The sequence below is a fragment of the Vespula pensylvanica genome, chromosome 14 (genome assembly GCF_014466175.1).
Source record: "Vespula pensylvanica isolate Volc-1 chromosome 14, ASM1446617v1, whole genome shotgun sequence".
Taxonomy (NCBI): Eukaryota; Metazoa; Arthropoda; class Insecta; order Hymenoptera; family Vespidae; genus Vespula; species Vespula pensylvanica.
In genome coordinates, this window is record NC_057698.1 from 3075604 (window position 1) to 3102971 (window position 27368).

Below are 27368 nucleotides of genomic sequence, written 5' to 3' on the forward strand. Positions count from 1 at the left end.
ATACATATATATATATATATATATACCTATATGCATGCAAGCATACATATAGATCTACAAAGTAGATCAGTTGCTTCTTGCGAAGAAGGAATGAACATAACGGTGAAAAGCGACGATTTTCCTGAGAAAATTTTCAACGCACGGATCTCACTTGATAGCAGTGCAAGGTGAAATATTGAATTTCTCAAAGCGTTGATACGTGCGTAGATATATGTATATGTCTATGATATCAAGTACCTATATAAATACATATATATCTATATATATATATATACATACATATGTACATACATACATACATACATACATATACATTATATAAAATATATATATTCTTTACATCATATAGTCGCACGATTTCCAGGATCTTTTTTCTTTAACGTGTCTCTCGTATCTCACTTCTTCCACTGTGCTCATCGCACGTATGCCATACAATAGGCACATATGGATTACAATGGCTCTTGTCATACGTGCTATACATACTCATGATGCCAGGATTTTATGAAACAGTCGTCGTCGTCATCGTCGTCGTCGTCGTCGTCATCGTCGTCGTCGTCGTCGTCGTCGTCGTCGTCGTCGTCGTCGTCGTCGTCGTCGTCGTCGTCGTCGTCGTCGTCATCGTTGTCGTCGTTGCAATCTGGCTTCATAGTAACGATCGATGTATCGATCGTAACACCTTGATCGTCGACATTGTCGTTGTGTTGGATCGATACTCAGGAAGTCTATAAAACAAGCTATAAACTGGCGAAGATTTTCCTTCGAACGATGTGTCTCTTTTCGTCTTCTTCCTCTTCCTATATTCAGTACGACTCTTTTTGATTCTCTTTCTTTGAAATATACGTCTCCATATATATTTTTATTATCATATGCGATATCAGAGATTTTTATTTTTTTTTCTCTATGTTAGTATATGTATATGTATGTAGAAGAAATATATTTGAGAAATAATTTTGTTATTACAAAAACATATGACGTTATCGTTGATTATTTATTTAAAATAATTGACTTTTTTTTCTTCTCAGAATAGTTTTAACGGATGTTCGATTATACAAAACTTTACTGTCTGTGCGTAAAAGAGTCTTCACGGATTCTGTAGAAATTTAAAGCGGCGATGGTGATTTATTCATCGTTGAAATAAATTATGAGAATTATGGACTTTAAGCAAACTCATGGGGCGTGATTTATTTGCTCGTAAATTAATCCATTATATAGTGAGTACGTAAAACGTTCTTATATTCCTCTTAATAAGATATATCTAATTACATATGAGAAATGTTGATTATGAAAGTGACCCAAGCTCTTTGAAATATCGAAAGACATAGATATCTTGTCTCAGACGTTATTTTTTTTAATTATAAAATAACATAAAAGAGTTATCTCTTAAGATTAAATATACTTATTTTTTCTCTTTATTATTATTATATAGAAAAATAATATATAAATAATACAAATCCAATGTTAAATATCTCGAAATAATGTTAAAATATCTCGAAACGAATAATGTATGATTTAAACGATTCGATCGCTTTCAAAATCATTCGAATCATATGTATATATATTTAGAAATGTTACGATACGTTATCAACGATCTTATCAACGCGATACACATTCGATGCTATTTTAAAGGTGATACAAATTTTGTAAAGTGAGATATAGGAAGTAACGAAACTGGCAGATTGGTGTCGTACACGCAACGAGGAAACTGGTAAGACGTTTCGTGTATCTACATACAAACGAGATCTCTGATGGTAAGACTGCCTAAGGTTGACAGCTGTCTAAGAGTTTTCACCGCGACGACGAAGACGACGACGAAGACGACGACGACGACGACGACGACGACGACGACGACGACGACGACGACGACGAAGACTACGACGACGACGGCGACGGTGCTATCTCCATAGCTGGATCAATTTCCTGGATCCTTTTCGTGGAAGAAGGACAAGATCCTCGAGGTTCTACACCACGTTATCGGAAATTCTTCTCTTTCCTCTATCGTCTCACCAACCTATATAGATTCAAGAGTACACACGTACACACATTTTGATTTGCTCGGGAGATGAAAGGGAGCGAGATAGATCGAAGACACAAAGACGTTTTCCAAGAGCTAGAAAGAATTTAGAAAGAGGTAAAAAAGTGATAGTTATGTAGACAATTTATTTTCAAATTGAACTATATCTTTGATATAGTTATTATCATCATCGTCATCAATATTATTGATTTCTTGGTATTTTGAATTATTTATTTTAAACGAAGTATTGGATTACTTCGTTTAATCAATTTAACCAATATATTTATTCGATATTCTTCATAATTTATTTTTTCTTTAGACAAAAAAAAGATGAGGATAAAAAGTTGAAGAAGATGAAATAAAAATAATTTCGCAGTATTACAAGCGAGTCCAACTCAACGTTGGATCATAGACAAAAAGGAAAAGGATCCTAATTGAATGTTGATCAACTTTACTCACGCTCTTGGAAATATTCAATAATTTCGCGTTGACGTATCCCAGGAAAGCATATTAACACGTCGACTACGTTTGGAACGTAATCTACGAGTTATGCATCTCGCATCTAATTTATTTTCCATTCCGCTCTAGTTCCTCTTAGTAGAACATGTCATCATCAGTGCTAGATCCTATCTTAAGAATCGTATTCCGGTTTTAGGTGAAACATACGTTGAGGAATAGCTAGAGCTCCCCTTGGATGCCTAATTCGAGAACGAACGTTGCCATTAGTGGTCGAGTGCATTCGTGTTTGTGAAAATTTAAGCCAAAAAGAAAAACTAAGAAACTGAGAAAAATAGAGAGCGAAAGAGAAAGAGGTACGTGGGAAAAAAAATGGAAAAAGAATGGAATTCGTTGAGAAGTGGTAAGAGGAGAATGAGAGAGAGAGAGAGAGAGAGAGAGAGAGAGAGAGAGAGAGAGAGAGAGAGAAGGGGTCGTGGACTGAAAGAACGAAGGAAAACAAACGTAATAAGATAGGAGAAGGGAGTGCAAGTGCGAATGCACGGAAAACAGAAACTGTGATGGTACGATGAAGGGGTTGAGGGGAATATCGAGAAAGAGAGAGAGAGGAAGAAAGAGAGAAAAAGATGCAAGACGAGGTGGAAGGATTGGAAAACGGAGAAAAGGACAGATATACCTTGCAGATGGAAAGAGAGAGAAAGAGAAAACAGCGTAGCAAGAAAGAGAGAGAGAGAGAGAGAGAGAGAAAAAGAGAGAAATAGATAGAGACAGAGACAGAGAAAAAGAAAGAGAGAGAAAGATAAAGAGAGAGAGAGAAAGAACAAGAAGGGCTTGGGAGATGGAGAGCTCTCAGCAAATTGGAGAGCCCTGGCCTTTTCTATTGCATGCCCGTTTCCATTCGCACGGAAACATCGGGGTCCCGCTCTCGTCTTTCTCTCTTTCCTCCCATCACTCCCACCCTTTTCTTCCTCACCGTTTCTCGCTACTTTCGTTACTTCTCTCTTCATCTTTCTTTCTTTCTTTCTTTCTCTCTTTCTTTCTCTCTTTCTTTCTTTCTTTCTTTCTTTCTCTTACTTAGCTAGTTTCTCTTTCTCTCTTTCTCTCTTTCTCTCTGCAGAAGTAAGAGCCTGGTCTTGCAACGAGGGTCACTTATCGTCGCGACCATCTGCGAGTATCGTCCACAGTCAGCGTACTGTCGGTCTGAAGTATGTGCCGACTCCAGTGCCATCCGATAAGGCTTTTCGTATCAGCGTGCTAGGAGAAAAAAGTGTCCTCTCGTTGCGGTCACGCTTACTTCCTGCCCTCTTTTATTTTCTTGTCTCCTATCCTCCGTTTTACTATTTCTCCTTTATTTTCCTCATTTCCTTTTTTGAAAAACTTGGAATACATAGCTAGATAGTTTTAAGTAGATACGCTCCTATACGCGGACACTTTTGTTCTTTGATCGCCTGAATGAATAGGCCGATCGTAGATTGTGAACAAAAATTTTCTTTCATTTTCGCTCTCGCCTCCCCCTTCTCCATCTTTCTCTCTTTTCTTTTTTCTTTTCTTTTCTTTTCTTTTCTTTTCTTTTTTTATTATTTGGAGGGAGAAGTAGGTTTTTTTCTATACACTCTCTCAGAAAGAGAACTCTTTTCTTCTTTCGGTAGTACCTCTACCACACGACCGACCCATCCTTCCCTGTCCCCTTCCTCCCTACCTTTTCTTTTTCACCTGAAACTCTTAGACTCAACACGCTTTCGCTTTTATCCAGGTCCACGGAGTGTAACGTTCTATTGTAGAGAAAGGTAGTAAGCATAGTCTCCGCGTCTACTTTGAACCATTCTTGAATCGAAAGGCGAAATCGATATTACCTTCTTCTTCTTTTTCTTCTTCTTCTACTTCTTCTTCTTCTTCTTCTTCTTCTTCTTCTTCTTCTTCTTCTTCTTCTTCTTCTTCTTCTTCTTCTTCTTCTTCTTCTTCAACATCACTGGCGAGTGGCTCCTACTGTCTTCTCGCCACTGTCTTCATTAAGTGTTCCGGCTGCTTCGGCTAAATGAGTTAGTCAGGTTCTGCTCTTTGGTCCCGAACCTTGATTGCTTCCAAGGCGTTCTCCTTTTTCTTCACTGAAACTACTTCACGTTCTCAGGCCAAGATATCCTTTGTCGTGGCTCAACGCATCAGTCAAAGTAACTATTCCGTTCCTCTCGTAAGGACCTTTCACCTTCTCATCTCTCTCTCTCTCCCTCTCTCCCTCTCTTTGTCTGTCTTTTTCCCCCTGTCTCTCTTACTCACTCTCTACATCTCTCTCCTGTCCTCTATGGAACAAGAACACTCCTATCAATAGAGTTTTGGGAATCGTTCGATTGGATCTTACAGTCTAATAGCGATTCCATCTTCTCGACGTACTTTTTCGAAAGCTAGAGAAATTAATTAAAACGCCGCAAAGCGGATCACTGCACTTGCCTTTTAATTGATCTCTCACTCTTTCTCTCTCTCAGCGCGAGTATTACTTTCATCCCTCCTCTTCCTCTTCCTCCTTTTCCTCTTTCTCGTCCTTCTCAACTCCTACTCTTTCTCCGTTAATCTCTTGTTTTTCTTTCGCATCGACTCAAATTTTCCACTATTTGTTCGTTCAAGAGTTCCAAATCGTGACTTTTCAAATCCTTCCGCGAACTCTTTCATCGAAACTAATTCTAAATCGATTTCACGTTAACCTGTTAACTCTATAAATATATTTTTTGAAGGTGTATGTATGTATGTATATATATATATATATATATATATATATATATATATTTTACGTAACAAAAATGAAGAGATGACGAATACAGTCGTCAAACACATAGTATACGCAGTTGCTATAAAATTGAATTAAATTCCAACGCAGTGGTAGTTGGTTTTCCCTTCTTTTTTGTATTTTGTTTTTTTTTTTTAAATTAATAATCATATTGCTTAAATTCATCGACGTTGTTAACGAAATTTAATCAGTGTACTCGTCATACGAAAGAAAAAGATATTCGTTATTTGAATAAAAATTTTAGTAAAGATTAAAAAATATTCGTAAATTAAAGATAATTGAAAATATTTTCAGACAATGTTGGATTTCTTGGTTTCGATTGTCTTGAGAAAAATAGTAGTAAGTATCAGAATGAATATATTTAAAAGTTTTCTATCTCAATGTTGAAACGTACACTTTGAATAAAATCGTTTGTTCTTCTCCGTTTAAAGATCGGCCAGGTGGACAGTAAATAATCTTAGATCGCAAGGAAACATCCTTTGAGGTGTCGTTCTACTTTTTCAATAGGAAAGGGTTGACAAACTCGTCTTGTTTGTTATTACCTACGTTCCTTTCCTCGTTGTACATCGTAATACTCTCCTCTTGTACCTACGTTTTTCCTTCCTGAGAAACTTCAATATTTGCCGTAGTAACGACGTAGAAGAATTTTTATTTGCTTCATAAAAAAAAAAAGAAGAGAAAAGGAAAGAAAAGAAAAGAAAAGAAGAAGAAGAAGAAGAAGAAAAAGGAAAAGAGAAAAAAAAGAAGAAGAAAAAAAAATATAAGGACCATCTCTCCGTAAGTTTTTAAGATAGAGAAAATAAACTGGGAATGCTTATCGGATAAAATCGAGGAAGCGTACCGTAGTACCTGCTCCAAGGATGATGCTAGATCTTTAATGTTTGTAAGTTCGGCGAGAGAGGCCAAATTGAGAGGGGTTAAGAGGGCAGTAGCGGGAGAGAGAGAGAGAGAGAGAGAGAGAGAGAGAGAGAGAGAGAGAGAGAGAGAGAGTTAGGGCGGTAGGTTAAGCTTTGTAAGAAAGTTTGTGAGTAGTAAAACCAAGTTGAAATTAAATTATGAATTTTCTTATTATCCGACAAATATGGCAAACGATGCATCTTCTTTGACGCTTTTGATCTTGTTAATGGTTTTCATTCGGCAATGTTTCATAAGTTTAAAACTTTTGAAAAATGTTATTCGATCGACGATCATGCTTATATCTTATTGCAGTTTTCCTATTAGAGATTTTCTCTCGTTCCTTATAATATATATATATATATATATATATATATATATATATATATATATATATATAAAATATACTCGATGCATTTTGAAGAAAATTAATTGTGTTTACGTTGGATCAGGAAGTTCACGTACTTAATGATTTTCAGAAGTAATCGAAGGATTTACCGTTCAGAAAATTTTCTACTTCTTCCTTTTCTTCTTCTTCTTAATATTCGAATGATCTAAGTAAGGAATAATCTTGTAAAATTTGTTATTTCTTTTTCAAAGCTGCATATCAATCTATGTAAAGACAATATGCATCGATCTTTATCTTTGCTGTAATTTCCTTTCGGTTGAAAATCAAAGGATAGGAACAGAGAAGAAGGATTTTTATGTATCTACTACTGAAAGAAATGAAAAAGAGAAAGAGAGAGAGAGAGAGAGAGAGAGAGAGAGAGAGAGAGAGAGAGAGAGAGAGAGAGAGAGAGAGACAAAGAGAAAAAGAAAGAAAAAAAAAAGAAAGAGTGGTATGGTAGAAAAGGAACTGGTATGGTTTGAAAGCTTCGGCGAAAAAATTGAGAACAACGTCATTCCTGAAACAGACGACAGATCATTCGGAGTCGTACTAGTCTAGTCTACGATGCAATGTATCCACTTCCTCGCTACGCTACATTTCTCTGATTTCGTATCCCGTGTATCCCATAGGAATTCTATGCGCAGAACGTTCGTTCTTATTTACTCTCGACTCTCGACCCATCGTCATCAAGATCTTACCAGTGCGGCGATTTCGTATCGCACGACTGAATTCGTCCCTACTATTCGAAAATTTATCTTTCACGTACATACATTCTAACTATATTTAGCAAGTTGATTAAATAACGGAACGAGAATCGTCCGGGTTTGAAAATTTATGTAAGTTTTTTCCTTAACGATCGATATAAAATCAAAGTTAGGATGTACAGCTTAGCAAATTGAATACATCACTCGATCGGATGTTACCGTATAGAGATTGGTATTTACATTAAAGTTAAGTAATCAATCGGAAATGTTGTATCCACTATTGGACTTTTTAAATCGATTGATTAACGTTTATTAATTTGTGATATTTGTAGAATGTAAATAACAATTTGTATTTCATTTTTCGGAGCTGCTTGAATTTTACCTCTGTGAATTTCGAAATTAGATTAAATTGTAAAATAGTAAGGATTTATTCCGTTTGAACGTTTTCTCCTGTGTGAAGCGATTCTTACGAGAGAATAAAAATAAGAGAAAAAAAATATATATATAGATAGATAGATAGATAAATAGATAGATAGATAGATAGATAAATAGATAGATACAGAAAGAGAGAGGGAGAGAGAGAGAAAGAGAGAGATTAGATATCGCGCGTTTCCGATGCAATGCGTGTTCCTTTAGATCATTGTAGATGCAATGGATAGGATTGGGAGATTCTGGGAGAAGATGGTACGATCTTGGGGTCGAGACTAAGTCTTATCCGGTGGGAAGGAAACTCGCTTCGGATTCCAAGAGACATACTCCAGTGCGTTTGACTTGATGCTTTACACAACATCTCTCTTTCTCTCTCTCTCTCTCTCTCTCTCTTTCTCTCGCTAAATCTGGTAAATCCGATCATGATTTCTCACGTTTAACATTAATAGTACTAATTTTATTATCGTTTTAACGATTAACATATTGATCCTCGAGAGTTCATTTTCTATATATCCCATAATATGTTCGTATATACTATACTTTGTGAAATTTAGAAATATAATTTATAAATCAAAAGATATTCATAATGATAATAATTATGAATCAATAAATACATACGCATACACACATATAAAATATCTTCTTTTGATAGGATCACCGGAGATGATCAAGAGTATTCGAGTGGACTGCGATTCGATTCCTAATTCGCTCAATTTCGGATGCAATTACCATGTCAACGCGGTTAGCTTATCGATCACTTCGATTCGATCACGTGAGTGACATACACGCACGTATATACACATACATACATACGTACATGCATACCTATACTCACACTTACATATATACGTATATACATGCATACATATATATGTCCATATATACCTATAGTAGTCTCAGTACCACTCGTGGAATTTCATTAGAATCGATTTTGTCAAGGTTCGTGACGGGTTACGATACGCTTAGCGATTTCGAAGAAACGGTCGAAACTCATCGATATTAGGCTCCCACGTAATCGATCCTTTATCCTATCTCGTTTATCATAGATTTCACGTAAATGATTTTCTCACGTTCGAGCTTATAAATATCACTTATGTGTATACGTACGTACATACGTACTTATATGTATCTGTGTATGTGTGTATATGCGTAGAAAAGTACGGTCGATGAAGCACGTATTAAAATTCAGTATGAAACGATCCCAACCATGGACCACCTCCATCTCTACCTCCACGTCCTCCTCCCACTCTTCTTTTTCACCCTAGCGAATGCATCGACGGAATCAAATTTTAAAGATGCATAGCATCCATGAAAGGATCGTATTCCATTGAATCCCGAATTCTCCGGGCTGGAAGTTCCGCGTCCCGTGCGAGTATAACTTTTACGGCATTATCGATGAGGGTAATTCCGTGTCCCGAAAACCATATCGTGTTTGTGCAAAACTTTTGATCGTATATATATATATATATATATATATATATATATATATATATATATATGCATGCACATGTATATCAAGAGAGCGAGAGAGAGAGAGAGAGAGAGATAGAGAGAGAGAGAAAGAGAGAGAGAGTGATTTACGTTTAAGTTGCTCACACGAGCATGTAGATCGGAACAAGAGATCGATATCAAACTTTCCACAACGCAACTCCGACGCGTAACGAGGCACGATGTTAACGTGTGTGTGTGTGTGTGTGTGTGTGTGTGTGTGTGTGTGAGAGAGAGAGAGAGGAAGAGATAGAGATAGATAGATAGAGATGGGGAGAGGGGAAAGATCCCAAAGTGGATTGCCCGTGATTCATGCATTGATGATTGGTGCAATTGTCATGTCAACGAGTGGCTTCACGGTCGCTTTGATTCACTCCCGGTACGAAACTATGGAATTCCATTACCTATGAACTCATCCTCTCTCCTTCCCCTCCCTTTTCACTTCTCTTCTGTTCTCTTCTGTTCTCTTCTGTTCTCTTCTCTATCACTAACCTCCCCCATCCCTTCTATTCTCACTCTTCTCTCATTGCATGTCATCCTTTCGTCCGACAAGAAGCACTTGTAGTACTTAGCCTAGTAGAATGTCGTACGCTAGTTCATTGGATCGTATGAAATTATTCTCACGTTTAACTTCCTTTCTGATTTCATTTTAAATCGATGAAAGATCGGTTATTATATCGCGTGTTCGTTCGTTCGAAATCTTTGATCAAATATATTTTATTTATATTAGATACATATTTATGTATGTTTGTACATACGTATATATCGGCTCTTTACTGACAATTTATATTGGAGTTTGCAGAAATTTTGTATTCGAATTAACATCATTACTATGTTTTAATTAATCTCTCTCTCTCTCTCTCTCTTTTTTTTTTTTTTTTTTTATTATTTCGTATCTCTCTGATTTACTGAAAATTTTAACATCATTTAATTCGTATATCAATCAAGAGTTAATCCTTAATTAAATTAATAATGTTTTGCTTTCTTTTATAGATTCGACGAATGAAGTTTGTACGATGATCGATGATTTATCTCGATCAAGAGTATTCCTTTGTTCTGATCAATGAAAAATTCTCAACATCGAGCAGCTATCAAAGGAAATCGTGTATTACTGGTTGGTTACATGGAACATATTTGCTGAAATTTGTCCTGGTTACTGGAAAATGCATCGCTTGTTATCCTATTATCTGGATTATGGTGCGTTATGTGGAGATCTAGTAAGTGGTCCATACGGCAGATTATATCACATTATGATGATAGCTAACGAATACGTTAGAATGATTCGCTTTAAATATGTAAACAAGTCATCAACGATCATTTTCTTTTATCTCTTATACTTTGTAAATTCTTCTTTCTCTCTCTCTCTCTCTCTCTCTCTCTCTCTCTCTCTCTTTCTGTCTCTCTCTCTTCCTTCTCCTCTCTCTATCTCGATCTGTTAATATATAGCCATAAATTAGCATCGATTCTATTACGAGATGCAATCGGGGAAGTTTATTAGATGGGAAATAACTTCGCGTTAGTGGGACGTGTGCGATCGATTTGGAAGATAGATACTAAACTGCGTTACGATCTAGCGGTATTTGCTTCAATCAAAATTATTAACAATTTCATTGTTAATCGAAACAGACGAATACTAAGACATTTTTTCGTCTATTCTTTTTCATATATATTTCATGAAGTAGATTTTATAAAAAATGTATACAAATTTGTCTACATTGAGAGGGTTCTTTCTACATACAATATAGAATACTTTCAGGGGTTCTATTTGCATATAAGGTGGCCTATTTTCCGGGGTTACTTGTACATACAAATGTGGCCTATCTCCAGGGGCATCTTTCAGATACTTTTTTTTCTAAATATTCTCTAACTAAAAATAAGATTAATAATTCGATATTCGATTGAGTTGCTTAATCGTTTCAATTTCCAGATGAATTCATGAGAAAAAATAATCGTAAATGTAGATAATGTTCTTCAAGACAGATAAAAATTCGACTTTCTTATCGGAAACAAGCGACACGAGTTCGAGTTGGAAAAAGTGTCTAAAGAATAGCTTGAGTGGGAGTGGAAACAACAAACGGATAAGACATTCGAGTAAAAGTTTTGTCGAGAGATTCTTGTGAACGAAACAACGCGGAGTTGTTCCATATCGGACAACTCGCGTATTTTCCGCCGGTGTTATGTCCTTTTGTCGTTTACAAATTAGGGCTTGCCTCTTTACAAGTTCCTATCTACGAAAACTTTCTACGGGATTATCGGTATCGCGTAAACCGTGAGACGTCTGACAGAGTATCGGATTAAAGCAAATATCCTCTACGACGATACGCCTTTCCTTCGTTTTGAAACACTCAATCGTTGTTTCTCTTCACAATATCGTCGTATTTCTTTTCACAAATCCGTCAGAACAATTCCTACAAATTTTATATTTTCTCTCGGCATGAAATTATTTCGCGCTCATAATTCAACATAATTTAATATTTATATTTCCAATTTTTTTCTCTAATCTTGTTACTTTAAAAACGTACATCAAAAATAATTGCTTGTCTTGTATTTTTAACTTCATTTTTGTTGACATTATAAAAAGAGGGAGAGAGAGAGAGAGAGAGAGAGAGAGAGAGAGAGAGAGAGTAGAGGAATACGCTCGTATACCTGAAAGGATCATTTCCCGGTTAAACGAAAGAGAGAACGTTACACTTTTGTACGTTTACGTACGTCCGCCTATAAATAACCGACGGCCGCTTTCCGGACAGTCTTGTTAACGTAAAAAGAGCGAGCGAAATGGTCACTGTACCGACGGACGAACGACCTTTGCAAAAAAATAAAAAAAGAAAAAAGAGAACAACTAGAGAAACAGAGAGAAAAAGAAAGATAGAAAAAGACAGTAAAAGACAGACAGACAAAGAAAGAAAGAAAAAGAGAAAGAGAAAGATAGACAGACAGACAGAGAGAGAGAGAGAGAGAGAGAAAGATAGACTAAAAAGAAAAAAATTGACGAGTAGGTGGAAACCGAGGAAAAATCGGTTAGGTGAGAATATATAAATTTGCGTGCGTGTACGAAATGTGGACGATAAAATTTTTGTCATTCTCGAACAGGTCCAGTGCGTTTTGACGCAGAGAAATGAATACTGGGGATGGTGATGGTAGTGGTGATGGTGATGATGGTGATGGTGATGGTGATGCCGATGGTGATGGTAATGGTGGTGAGGAGAATGTGGAAGAGAAAGAGATAGAGGAGAGGGCTTAACAGTGATATGGAAAAATTCGTAATATTTCCTACGGATTCTACGTCGTGACTGTTCACAAAATTTACGATCGATCGATCTTATTTGCATTCACGTCCGGTTAACCGCCGCTGGTGTCGGCGTATCAATTTTTACGAGCCATCATCGAATACTTTTTCAAACGTGAGTCTTCGACCGTGTCGAATCAAAGCAATCGTGTTTCTCTAATGTCTCGTCTGTATAAATAAACGTATGCATTTTGTAGTTTTCTTTTTTTTTTTTTTTAGTTTTCTCGTTTTTCATTTTTTTACCACTTTTTAACTCTCTTTGTTCCTTTTTTCCTTTTTCGTTGTTTGTTTTTTTTTTTTGTTTTCTTTCTTTTTTTTGCAAATTAATCGTAGACACGAACAGTTACGAGGGCCATTCACGAGATTAGAAATATTTGGAATTTCTTTAGTTCGTATTTCTGATTTTGCGAGTCCGACGACATTCTCGATAGGTTTGTTCTACGTCCGTTTAACGATAAAAGCGGAAAGTTTCGTGTTTCCTCGAACGTCAGGGATCTTTGGAATTCTCGAAATCCCATTAACCTGAGATTTTGTCCGGGAAACAGATCGCATCATTCGATCGGGGGCCTTTTCTATTTCTATTCTTATCGAATCGATCGTTAACTTGGTAAAAGGATTGTGTTCGATCGAATCTTACTAGAGAACTAAGGATATTAAGCGACGTAAAGAATATGATTCTCTGAAAAGTTTCTAAATTGAAATCTTCCCTTTTCTAACTTTATAATCTCGTCCTTTCTAATAAAATTAAGAGAAGTTTTCTCGTACAAATGATATCGAACGTAACGAGCATGTTCCAAAGAATTACTCTCTTTGTTTTTTCCTTTTCAAATAGGAAAAAGAAAAAAATGAAATCCTCTCTTGTTACTATTTTTTTTCTTCACGAATGGTGGAGATCTTTTTTTGTGCTAATAAAAAAAAAGAGAGAGAGAGAGAGAGAAAAAAGAAAAAAGAAAAAAGAAACGAAAGAAAAAGAAAAAAAAAAGAAGAAGAAAGGAAGAAAGGAAATAAGAAAAAATGAGAGGACAAGTATTCTAAAAATCGATTCAACTCAAACATATAATTCTTTTTAACGATATCACCCGGTATATAGTATATCAAGTTGGCTCTCGACAGAACTCGTGAGTCAAAGTTACACCACCGGTCGTCAATTCGCTTTTCATTGACAGTACCTGCGTTGAATTTAGTGCTCAGGGCGGGAACAGGAAACGAATCGCCGTTGACAATGATTAATTGATTGGAACGAGGGTGGTATAGTAGCAATCCAGATCCAGGCCATAACAGGCAGGTAACGACGTGTGATCATGGCCTTCCTCTGTCTCGTTCGATACCTACATCAATTTTTACGAGCATAAAAATCGAAGATTTTGGAGATTTCGTTGAAAAGAAGGGAGAGAGAGAGAGAGAGAGAGAGAGAGAGAGAGAGAGAGAGAGGGAGAGAGAGAGAGGGAATATCGAAAAGCGAAGGATTTCGTTTATATTAAATATGCAAATATTCTTTTTCTAAAGACATCCAACAGGAATGAAATTCTTTTTCCGTTTCAACATGCGCGGAAACATTTGTCTTCTTTCATTTCGTTACATCCTTTTTTCGTTTCTTGTTTTGATTTTCTTTGTCTATTTTCTTTCCTTTTCTTTTTTTTTTTTTTTTTTTATTCCTTTGTCGTCTTAGATTTAAATAAAAAAAAAGAGAGATTTATATAAAAAAAAAAAAAAAAAATCGTCAATCCTCGAGCGACGTTCTCTGTTTGGAATTATACGTTTATTAATTGAACTGAAGTGATAAGCACGAGCAGTAAATCAATAGAGAGGAGAAAAAGAGAGAGAGAGAGAGAGAAATCAAAAATTCACTTAAAGAAGACAGAATGAGATAGAGAGAAAGAGAGAGAAATCAAAAATTTATTTAAATCAGACAGAAAGAGAGGAAGAGAGGAAGAGAGAGAGAGAGAGAGAGACAAGATAAAAGAGAAAAGATAAAGAAGAGTGGCTTGAAGGGTGAGATTTTTTAAAGCGTTAAGTAAAAGGAAAGAAGAAAAAAAAGAACAGAGAAATTGAGAAGAAGGCTCCTAGTAATTTACTTATAAGATTACGAATAGGAAGGTATCTGATGAAAACCACAACGAAACTCGGCGTAAACCATCGTAAGAAGTTTCGGGCTGAAGTAAGAGAGAAAGAGAGAGGGAGAGAGAGAGAGAGAGAGAGAGAGAGAGAAACCGCTAAGATGTTGTTTTATAACTGAGGAAGTGGCCCGTTTGAAAAGAGCTTCCTTCTCTCTTAATTAATAAACCTGAAAAGATGGCTCTCCTTTAGAACTTACCTTATGATTTTAATATCGTACCAACTTTGCTGCAAAAGCTCATGGTTATCTTTATCCTTTTTCATTTTGCTTTTGTTGTTTTTTATTTATTTATTTATTTTTTGTATTTATTTCTTTTTTCGTTTTCCTTTTGTCCTATCCTTTTTTTCTAAATCGATTGATGATAATCATCGTCCAACGACGGATTTTATATTTATAAGATTTTTATCATTTACAAAGTATAAATAATCGATGATCTTAGCGAATTAAATGAAATAGAAGATAGAATGAAAAAGAAAAAGAAATATTAATCTGATACAATAGATCGTTAATACGATGATCCAATTAAAATAAGCTTCGTCTAGCTTCGTTTACTTTTATGATTTTTTCCAATATCACAACACTATCGAACGTTAGCTTCGTGTCGATCATTGTATACGCTTTGTTTATAGTAACGAATTTAACTTCGTCTATCCGGACTCACAGTTTAGCTTCGAACGTCGAAGGGAAAACAAACAAGAGCTTAGAATCGATATCTCTTATTAAAATTTGTCGTTGATAGACTTCCTCTTTTATTCAAGTAAACGCACATATATATATACATATACATATACATATATGTGTATGTACACACACACACACACACACACACACACACACACACACGTACGTGCACTTACTAGTAACGTTAAATATCCTTTTAACGTTCTGATCGATTTTAGCAAAGGATTTTCCTTGTTTTTCGTATACGTCGAGATTTTCATTATATTTTGATTTTGAAATGTATCAAGATAGAGAAAGAAAGAGAGAGAGAGAGAGAGAGAGAGAGAGAGAGAGAGAGAGAGAGAGAGAGAGAGGATGTAATTACTATAGTAATTAGAATGCCATCCAAGAGTGACAATTAACATTTAACTAAGATCGAAATAAATCTTGTGTTTGGAAATTAAGCAAAGAATCGAGATCCTGATTTAAGTTATTCTATTCTAATGTATTCTATAATGCAGAGAGAAATACAATAGTTTCCAAGATAAAGAGAAAATGGAGAAATGGAGTGTGTTTAGAAAATGAACCAAAAATCGTCACCCTGGCTTAAACTATTCCATTCTAACGTATTCTAAAACGAACAGAGAATTAATTTCTAAGACGATAGAGAGAGAGAGAGAGAGAGAGAGAGAGAATAATTTTGAGATTATTATTAATCCGTATTTGAAATGTTTATTTCAATGTAATGATCATCGAAGGAATTTAATTGTTATAGTAATTAGATCTTTATCGAAGAGCGACGATATTAATTTTAAAATAGAATCGAAACGAAAGGTTGAAACTTGAATAGAAACTAAGGAAAGAATCGAGATCCCAGTTTAAGTTATTCCATAAATTGATGCATTTCAAGAGAGATAGGAAGGTATTTCCTTGACATTTTCTTTGAAAAATTCGATTCTGATCGGAGATAAAAGAGATAGATAGAACAAGCTTGCACGTATCATGGTCGTCGTAGTTGTCGTCGTCGTCGTCGTCGTCGTCGTCGAGTTTATTACACGCTCCATACTTCGAAACAATGCGAGCGAATTTGTATGGAAAACATAAGGAAAAAGGGACAGAACTCGACGGGGAAGACAATGCGGTTGGAATTTTTCGAGGTTCCAGTTTTTCGAGAGAACGGACAAATATTTTCTCGGCGGTAGGACGACGTTTTCCTTCTCGACGATTTTTCCTTTAAAAAGGAAACTCGACGTGCTCTGTCCGGATATACAACCGCGGGAACACGACGTTCTTCCCGAATTCCATTTCGTTCGTGTTTGAAATTACATTGGAAAGTTTCCTTCGACCTAACATCGTCCACTTTTCGAACGTACCAACGAACGAACGTAGAGAGAAACTTTAACGCGTTCTCGTTATCGAGTAATTCGACAGGCGTAAAAACATTTCCCCGAAAGACCCCAAATCTTTCATTTCCTTTATCTTATATACGATTTTCTTCTCTGTATTTATTCGCTTTATCGATCTTTTATTTTCTTTTCATTCCCTTTTTCTTTTTTTTTTTTTTCTCTTTTTCGACGTAACGCAGGGTGTTTCTGTTTAAGAACGTTTTGTAAGATCGGTGACAAGATTGTAAAAAATAATATAATATTTTTTGAAGAAGGAAGAAAGGAAGGAAGGAAGGAAGGAAGGAAGGAAGGAAGGAAGGAAGGAAGGAAGGAATTTGAGCACGTTCGAAACCAAGAGGATTCGCTTTAAAGATCTGCAAGCGAGATTATTGCGTAAGGAGAATATCTCGTAACAGTTCAAGCTGTTACCAAATACGTGCCTCGATCTAACTGGCTAAGATGCTACAAAATCGTAAGATTATGTTCTACGAGAATATCAGAAGATAAAGTGTAAGAGAAAGAAAGAGAGAAAGATAGAGAGAAAAAGAGATTGCTTAAGACAGTAGTTTATACTAAAAATTATGATCACTCTAATATCCGAGTAATTTCACAGTAGAGTGTTCAGAGCTTTTCTGCTTTGACCTTGTTCTCCCTCAATCTCTTTATATCTCTCTCTCTCTCTCTCTCTCTATCTTTCTCTCTCTGTTCATTTTACGAAAACAACACAAGCGAATTTCGATCCGTAGCTTAGCGAGATAACTCTTCTCGAAACGCGTGAGATAGGTGCTCTGTTTTAATCCAGTCTGTTCTCTCTCTCCTCTTTTCTCCCTCTCTCCCTCTCTCTCTCTCTCTCTCTCTCTTTCTCCGTCTCTGTCTCTGTCTCTCTCAGCTGTATAGGACAAATTAGCCGACCTAACGTCAAATAAATCGAATTAACAGAGCCCGTTAATGGGATAGATACTTGCACTCGGCCAAAACCTGACGACCTAAGCTCGACGAGCCAGATAATCCACTTATAATCGATAATTATTTAACATACCTTTCCCACGTCGAACGTTCGATCATTGCTTATGATCCTTTTATCGATTCCACTCTATAATCTATAATCTATTGTTTCTCGATCAAATTTTTTTTCCCTTTTCGGTATTTTTTCCCTCTCTCTTTCTCTCTTTTTTCTTTTTCTTTTTCTTTTTTCTCTTTTCTCTTTTCTCTCTCTCTCTCTTTCTCTATTTTTCGTTATCGTCACTTTCGAAAATACTCTCGCGAGTGTTCGATCTCGCACCATTCGGTCATACCAACCAAACGTTCGTTAAACCATTTTTATTCATCGATTCATCGTAGCGATTTAAATTACAGGAAAATCCTCTGATAATATAGAAACGTGTGTGTCCATTTAAAACGTACAACCGGAAACGTCGACGGTGGTTCGTGTTCGATCAACGGGTAAAACGATAGTTATTTTGCGTGCGAACAGATCCGATCCATATCCACTTTCCTACCGATTACTCTGTCAATAATAATTAATTTCTCTGTCTCTATTCTGTCGTATCTCGTTGAAAAGTAAATTCGTTAGCGGCCGCCCGCAATTACGTTGCAACCGGAAATATTTGCCAAGGGATGAGGTCGGATGGTATGGTGTGGTATGGGAGAGAAGGGAGAGGGTGGAAAAGTGGGAGAGGAGGGAGAGCGTTAAAATTTCGCTATACTTGTTCCTAAATCCCCCATACATTTATCATTATATTACGTTACCCTATGTATATGTATTTATGCATGTATATATGTAGGTATGAACGTATTCGCACGTTACGAAACCCTTTAGTCGAATTTCACGAATTTCTGCATCGTTCTGCTCTATTTGACGATTTAAAACATTGAAAGAACTATTGAGAAAGTAAAAAAAAGAATAAAGGAGAAAAAAGAAAAAAAAAAGAAAAAAAAAAGTAAAGAAGAAAACGTACAGGGGAATTCTATAGATAATCGACTGAGGGGAATTAATTTGGACGTTAACTATCTAGTCGCAAGTCTGTTGACTCTGTTAGTGTTGGATGGTGACGATGGGAGTACTAACGGACTCCTGAGAGATTATCTTTCTACATGGAAATTAATAGGAAAGCGTAGTAGACGGTAAATTAACCGCGACAATTCTATATTGTTTCCCGAGATTCCGGAAATTTTACGAAATGAGAGATAGATAGATAAACAGGTAAATTGATAGGTAAATGTACGTATATATATACATATATATATACATACATACATACATATATATATATATATATATATATATATATATAGAGAGAGAGAGAGAGAGAGAGAGAGAGAGAGAGAGAGAAGGGATTCACCATGCATTGAACGCATTCAAATCGAGATGCATCTTGCTCAGGCTGTTGACAATGTTGCATCCCTTGCGCCCTACCCCCAGTTTACAGGAGATATGTATCGAGTGCGACTTGCGAGCCACCCTAGGGCACACAGGGTCAACGACCTCGAACGACGAGTTTCTATTTCCAAGATATCCTTTGGCTCGTGTACATATACATACGTACGTAAGTACGTACGTACATATATACATATATATGTGTATGTATGTATATATATATATATATATACATATACATACGTGTGTATACTCAGCATACCTGCGTAAGATTTGATAACGTTCCACTTCTAACCACATTAATTTTCCGGAAGAATTTTCATTTATCACTTAACCACCAGCTTGCAACTATCTAGACGATGAATTTCTAATATTTTCCCCTGCCATTACCTCTATGATGCTTAAGCTCGATCTATTCGTTATCAAGAAATTCCACGTGACTTCTTTCCAAAGAAAGATAGATAGATAAATAGACAGATAGAGAGGAAAAGAGAGAGAGAGAGAGAGAAAGAGAGAGAGAGAGAGAGAGATAGTGTATCAAATGGAGTAACTAGATTCTATAATTTTTTTGAAATTCCATCTGTGAGTAAAATGCTCTCGCTAAGCTTCACTTTAGAGTATGTATAAGTTTTACTTCCTTCCACCGTGTCGAATCTCATGCACTATGCACTTTGAAGCGAAGATCAAAGCCAACGTAAAGTGTGTGTGCGAGTGTGCGAGAGAGAGAGAGAGAGAGAGAGAGAGAGAGAGAGAGAGAGAGAGAGAGAGAGAGAGAGAGAGAGAGAGAGAAAGATAGGTACGTGGCCAAGCTCGGACGAATTTCTACTTTCGAAGCCGTCAGCTTCGCATAATACATACACGATTTTTGAAACGACCAACCCGTCGTTACTCTACCTATGTTATACACATACATACATACACACACACTCATATATATATATATATATATATATATATATGTATATCTTTACTCTAGGTAAAATGCGAATACGGAGAGAGAGAGAGAGAGAGAAAGAGAATTCCGAATTTATAATATACCTTGTCCGATCCATGAATTTTCTATCCATTTTTATATTGTTACTTACTAGCGATAGGAACTCTCATTCTTATTCTATTTTTTTTTATTTCCTGGAACGTAAAAGCATCGTCCTATTTTCGAAAGGATAGCATAATCTTTCTTCGAGTCTCTCCTCTCTCTTTCTTTCTCTCTCTCTCTCTCTCTCTCTCTCTCTCTCTCTCTCTCTCTTTCTGTCTAATACGTTCATATTTGATACTCGTTGATGTGCAGAACGCGTCCTACGATGGCAGTCACGTATACGAGCTGGTAATTTTGCAAAATGAAGTCGAACTTCATGCTTTCATAGGCCTCTCGTTGAGAGATTCTCATTCACTTAAAACTTCGGATTTCACTTCGAAGATAGTTCGTTGAGTTACGAATTTCCTTACGAGTTTGTGAGAACGTATTTTGAAGTTACATTTGAAATGTGATTTTTCTTCTTCTTCTTCTTCTTCTTTCTTTTCTTATTTCGACGTAACAGTAACAGCAATAACATTTTACGAGCAATGAAATTACTCGTTTCATATTTTTCTTTTTTCCTTTTCCTCCTTTTTTCCCTTTTTTTCTCTATATTTTATCTCGTTTTATGTTCTCTCTCTCTCTCTCTCTCTCTCTCTCTCTTTCTCTCTCTCTCTGTCTCTCTGTCTTTCTCTCTCTCCCTCATTTTTTTCTTTCCCCTTCGAGTAAAGTTCCCTCGAGCGTGACGTTATGTTCGACTTTGATTCTCGACGTTTACGATCTTACCACGCAATTCTCGAGTAGGAATTCTCGGGGAACCACAAGTGAGAATTTCTACGAGGACGAAATGTCGAGAGAAATCGGGATCGAGAATGGGCTTTACGAAAAGGAGCTTGAACGGCCATTACTTGCTCGAGGACACATCGAAACGTGTGATAAGGTTCGACTTTACGTTGGAATTCAACCGATTCTTTCTTTTTCCTTTCTTCTTTCTCTAATCTCCGAGATAAGTCGTAAGATCGTAGGAATCCAATCGGAAATGTTACAGATTGCCTCTTTTTTTATTCGTTAAAACGGACTCAAAGATGTTAACTATTTGCATATTCCATAGGAATTATTTGTCATTAACAATTGATAAGAAAGAAATTTTTAATATTTCTAATCGTAATTCTATAAAAGTTTTCATAAGAATTTGTCGTATTATTTTTTATACATCTTTGTATATAAGAATTCGACGTCATATTTAGCGTAGCTAATTAGGTAGTTAGTGCTTAGAACTCATCAATCAATCATTGACATCGATTATAGAAAATACTATCGATTTTTCAATATCTAGACAAACTACTTTATATATTTTAGTCCGTGTAAAAAGTATTGCCTATTGTTAGGAATTCGACGCTAAAGTAAGTTCAACTAATTAGCCGCTAGATGGTGTTTGGAACTCATCAATCAATCATTGATATCGATTATCGAATATTCGATCGATTTTCCAATATCTAAACATATTACTAGTTATACAACTATATAAAAATTGTTGCCTATTATTAGGAACTCGACGCTAAAGTTAATTCCGTTAATTAGCCGCTAGATGGTACTAAAAACTCGATTATCGATATAGATTATTGAAAATAAGTATAGATCCTTTCGAGCGAAGTATATAAATAAAATTCATTTTTCTTTTTTTCTGTTTTTTTTTCTTTTTTTATTGTAATATAAGTCATTTGAAAAAATTGTTTAGAAATGTTTCGTACTTAGGAATTATATAAAAATAATATTCTCCATGTTGCGGATAGTATCTTTAGGCAGACGTTTTATATAGATATATGTAGGTACATATATATATATATATATATATATATATATATATATATCCAAGATTACATAGAAAACATGTATTCTATTCATACACGATCATGTAAATAGAGGAGGAATATAGATCAAAGCATGTCGGTACCGCATCGAATGTTCTCTGTATAGTTTCAAAGTATTTTCCTTTTGACCTTGCGAAAAGGCTATGCTAGTGATGTTGGTACATAGGAAAAGGCCTGTAATCGTTTCGTTGAAAGGATCAAGAGATCGAAATCTAGAAAGAGAAAGAGAAAGAGAAAGAAAAAGAGAAAAAGAAAGACAAAAAAAGAAAGAGAAAGAGAGAATTTAGCCATTTCTCGCTATAGTACACGTTGAAGTATTCGAACGAATAGCATCAAGTTTTTACTTTGGTTGTCCGAGTTCGTAGACCACCATCCATCTTTCATGGAATTCCCAATTGATCGCAAACAAGATGACTCCGTTACGATCGTTCTCGCGACCGCGAACTTGCCAAAGTGAGAAATGGATGTCGTACGTTTCTTTACTAACGTATTACCATCGAACTATCGCTGCAGACTTTTTTCTATGAATTCGTTTTTCTTATGAAACGTTAAAAGAAACGACAAATACGTAGAAATGGTTTGATTATTTCTGTTTTTTATTTTTCCTTTTCTTTCTTTCTTTTTTGTGTTTTCTTCTTTTTCACTCTTAGCATACGACGACGTACAGAGGAAATTATGCAATTAATTTTTTGCTTTATTCGGAAAACTCTCAACTCGTTTAATGTCTCGAGATCGTTGGTGGTTTTCTCTTTCTTTTTCTGTTTCTTTTTCCTTTTCCTTTTTTTTTTTTTTTTTTTTGGTTAAAATTATTAGATTCTTCTAAAAAATATCACTAACGTACTGTCGATCGATCTTATCATTTCCTCATATTCATTCAATTTTATTTTATTAACGATAACGTAGAAGAAATTATATGTATATACAGACAATATTTTAACGAGGAGAAAACTACGTAAGGAAAATTCAACGTCGAGTCTCGCGAGATCATTCTCAATCTTTTATTTTTCTAAAAATACAGAACGGACTAAAAGTTCCTAAGCTTGCAGTTTTACAAAGTGAGAGAAAGAAAGGAAAAAAGAAAGAGAAAGAAAAAAAAAAAGAAAACGAAAAAAAAAAAAGAAATAAGAAATTAGTTCAAAAAGTCTTGAGAAAGAATAATTGATTTTTATAATAATCCATTAACTTTTGTTTCAATCATTCTGTAATTAGGTTCATCCAAAAATGTCCCGCTTCGCTAATGTTCATTTTTATTTACGAAGAATTTCGTTTGTTCTTCTCAAGATAAACGAGGATACATAAGGAATGATGTAAGATCAATTTTTGCCTAAGACGACTCATTAATACATTTTCTTGTTAATTACATAGATATCTCTCTGCTTGTAATTACAGTAGCCAGACGTTAACAAATGATTCTCTCTGGTCGAAGAAACCCTATAACGAGGGATATATATATATATATATATATATATGTATATATATATCTGTCTCTGTCTCTTTCCCCTTGGTTCAATCATTCATTCGTTCGTTCGTTCATTCCTTCATTGATTCATTCATTTATTTATTAATACGTTCATTCTTTCGTTCATTCTTATGACAAATGAAAGTATAAGTCGGACACTATACACTCTATTTATATTTACTATAGGTTATAAATCGATTCGACTGTCGCTTTGATTTAATCCTACCTTTAATCTTCCTATCCGTGATCGTAATTAAAGCATCGAGACGTGCATAAATGATCCTCTTGGTTTATATAGATTGACTGTAGAATAGTAACTATATGTTTTGTCGATCTTGTCCAGTCTCTCTCTCTCTCTCTCTTTCTCTCTCTCTCTCTCTCTCTCTCTCTCTTTCTCTATCCCTATCTCTTTTTCTTTCTCTTACTCATTTAGGATATAAGAAAAAGCTTAATCTCGCATAATCTCGTGAACGAACATCTCTCTCCTTCTCTCTCTCTCTCTCTCTCTCTCTCTCTCTCTCTCTCTCTCTCTCTCTCTTCCTCCTTTTCTCTTTCGCTCTGTTTAACTATCTATATATCTATATCTCTATCTTTCTCTTTGTCTTATTCTCCGCAAAGACGTTTAATCGGTAAGACAGCGGTATTGGAAATGCGATTCTCGCTGGACGATAAATCACGTTGGGGGAAAGATCGTATCTCCGAATCGGTCCAGTGAAGCAAACGAGAAAGAGAGAGAGAGAGAGAGAAAGAGAGAGACAGAGAGAGGGAGATAGAGACAGAGAGAGGGAGAGAGAGACAGAGAGAGAGAGGGAGAGAGAGAGAGAGAGAGAGAGAGAGAGAGAGAGAGAAATGCAGCCACGAGTAAGTACTTCGTTCTCAAGTACGCAAACGGTAGAGCAGATGTGCCGTTTTGGCAAATCGAGAGAGATCAGAACGGCATTCCTCTTAGAAGCGAATATACGAAAGCGTGGACTAGAAGGGGAGAGAAATCGAGATCGAGATCAAGAAAGAGAGAGAGAGAGATAGATAGATAGATAGATATCTACATATATATATATATATATATATATATATATATATATATACGTACATATATATACATACATATATATATATATATATAAAAGCCAGCTCGAATTCTCAATATGCTAGCATGACTTCGCGTCTGGCATGAGCCACCGTTCGTTCACGCGGAATCTTATTGAAAGGAGAGATAGGCAGAGGTGCTTCTCTTCTTTCGTCTTTTCTTCTCTTATTCTTCTTATTTCTATCTTTTTCTCATACTCCCTCTCTTTTTTCTTTTCTCATACTTCTCTTTCTTTCTCTTTTCTACTTCATTTTTTTTCTTGCTTTTTTCTTTATTTTCTCTCTCTCTCTCTCTCTCTCTCTCTCTCTCTCTCTCTCTCTTTCTCTCTCTATTTCTCTTTGTTTTGTTCCTTTTTTTTTATCTTATCACCGATCTACCCCTTCCACCAATATATTCATTTTTTATCGTCAACCTGGCACGCATTTCATTTCAATGTTATTTATGTATTTACATGCTGTTATTATACCTCGGTATTGTTTCGTATAACGAGATAAGAATTGAGGAAATTTTTATATGAATCATCGATTACATTTATGACATTGATAAATACAAATCTGGGGTGATTTCAATCGTAAATTTTTTATTATTATGAATGTATGATGTTTTGATATTATTATGGAATGTAAAGTAATGTATTATATCATATGAATATACGTATATAGAGTTATTAGATTCTAATAGACAGATAAGCTTTGAATTGATATAAAATTGATGCAATATTACACTTACTTACACATGTAATATATATGTATATATAGTATATATATATATATATATGTATATATATTTAAATATTATATATTTAAATGTCGAATTATTCTGAATCAATAAAAAATTATATTTACTTATGCATATATACATATATTATATCAATCGTATTAAGACGATTCAATATAATAATTATTATGCACATATATAATTACAAATTACATATATATACATACATACATACATACATATATATATATATATATATGTACATGCATATTTGTTTATCGAATCACTTTGGGTCGATGCAATATCGAAAAATGAATTATCATTGACGCGATATTGAAGAATCAATTTTGATTGACGCGATTGATTGAAAAATCAATTTTCATTGATGGGCATTATAAGCGTTTGCTCGATCTCTAACCTGTTCACGAGGATAGAACGTATTATTTCCACGGAAGGTAATCCCCGGCTCATACTGTGAAGTGAGCCAGCGCATTATATTCCGTTATATCCGTGAACCTAGCGTGCTGCACGGAGATAATGTCAGTGAAATTAGCTATTCGGTACACATCAACGATCTTTCTATCTAGCGCGAAACGATAATAATCCTGTTCTGCTTGTCATATTTTCCAAGGTGTCGTTCAGGAATCTCAGTACACTGTCTCGAACGAATGAACGAGAAAAAGAGTGGAAAGAAAGTGAGAGATAGATAGATAGATAGATAGATAGATAGATAGATAGAGATAGAGATAGAAAGGTAGATAGAATGAGAGAGAAAGAGAGAGAAAGAGGGATAGAAAAAGAAAGAGAACTATAGGAAAGATGTCATTTTTGTTGAGATATTACCTGCCTCTTCGTGTTTGTAGCAGTAGAACCCTCGCAAAATTTACGACGAAGGAAGAACGTTCTTCTTTTAAGGTGATATCGTAAGCGAGGGAGAAAGAGAGAGGGGGAGAGAGAGAGATAGAGAGACGCCTATTATTTTTTTTCCATGATATAAATCTTAACTCGAATCCTTCGAGACATTCATTTGACGACGCTTCCGATGAAGTTATCGCAGTCTGATATTTAACGAACAGTGATATACAAGAATGTATCATATTGCGTGTACATAACTAAGTAAAAAAATTATTATAATCAAAAGTTTTCATTTCACATCAAATTTATATTTCGCGTGTTCTGATCGTTCTTACGTCCACGAAATCGAATTATTATTATCATTATTATATATATATATATACATATAATAATATCGTAGTCGAAACTTTTATCATTATCAACCTTAATTTTTATTCTTTTTCTTTGTTCATCCTCATCCTCGTTGCATAAATAGAGCGCAATATTTATTTTCTTCAAGGACTTTCTCGTTCTCTTCTTTTTTTCTTCTCGTTTTCTCTTTCCTTTCTTTCTTTTGATTTTTATATTTCTTACTTGTTTTTATTTGTTTTGTTTATTATTATTATTTTTATCTATCGAACACACCTATCTTCTACCAAAGTTATGACCACGTATTATGGTACATCCTGTATGAAAGCGAACGATACACGCTCGGTTTAGTGCCTATTCATCCACGATCGCGTAAGCACAATGGTGACATTTTTGAAGTTTTCTATGGAAAGCGCGTAAAGGATGGATATTATTCCCTTCCTTATACCCTCCTCCCCTTACACCTCTTCTTCCTTCCTTCTCTTCAATCCCCGGCTCCTCGTATCCAACCCCATACCCCATCCCTATATACCTCCCCCCCCCTCTTTTTACCCTCTTTACCCTCTTAGCTCATGTGCAATAAGTCGCAGGGATATTGGAGAAGAGATCGCTAGAATCGAGAGATTTATCTGCATCGTTTAGAACGGCCTTCGAATATAAATCTCTTAATTTTCCAGACGAGGAAATCGAGACCGAGAACGAGAACGAGAATGAGAACGAAAACGAGAACGAGAACGAGAACGAGCCGAAGCTAGCAAGAGCTTTTCCTCTCATTTTCGCCAAGGATGCGGCTATAATTCATGAAGTGGTGCTAATTCCTTGGCAACCACCGTCGCACCGTCTCGTCAAGAGGCTTTGCGCGTCGAAACAGCTTCCCATTTCACAGCGGAGTTAGGAAATGTATTGTTTTCTCGAAAGAGGAGGGATTTTCGTACCCCCGGAAAATCTGTCTAATGGCTTCCTAAACGGCTCCTTCTCTAACTTTCAAGGCTGGATATATAATAATTGTGGGAGAATAAAATGAAGAATTATTTTCAACGATA

At 35.6% G+C, this 27368-nt stretch overlaps 1 long non-coding RNA gene across 18 annotated transcripts; it reads left to right on the top strand.

The window, feature by feature from the left end:
• The first annotated feature begins 7 nt into the window (after positions 1-7).
• Positions 8-27368, top strand: LOC122634007. Of its 18 annotated transcripts, none has more exons than XR_006328262.1 (9): positions 8-167; positions 365-803; positions 1023-1211; positions 1627-2128; positions 2331-3030; positions 5541-6023; positions 8314-8433; positions 10143-10366; positions 27003-27368. It is a non-coding gene; the product is annotated as an uncharacterized LOC122634007 (long non-coding RNA). The 18 variants fall into 18 exon arrangements; XR_006328258.1 differs by lacking the exon at positions 365-803 and adding an exon at positions 16869-17068; XR_006328260.1 differs by lacking the exon at positions 365-803 and adding an exon at positions 16880-17068.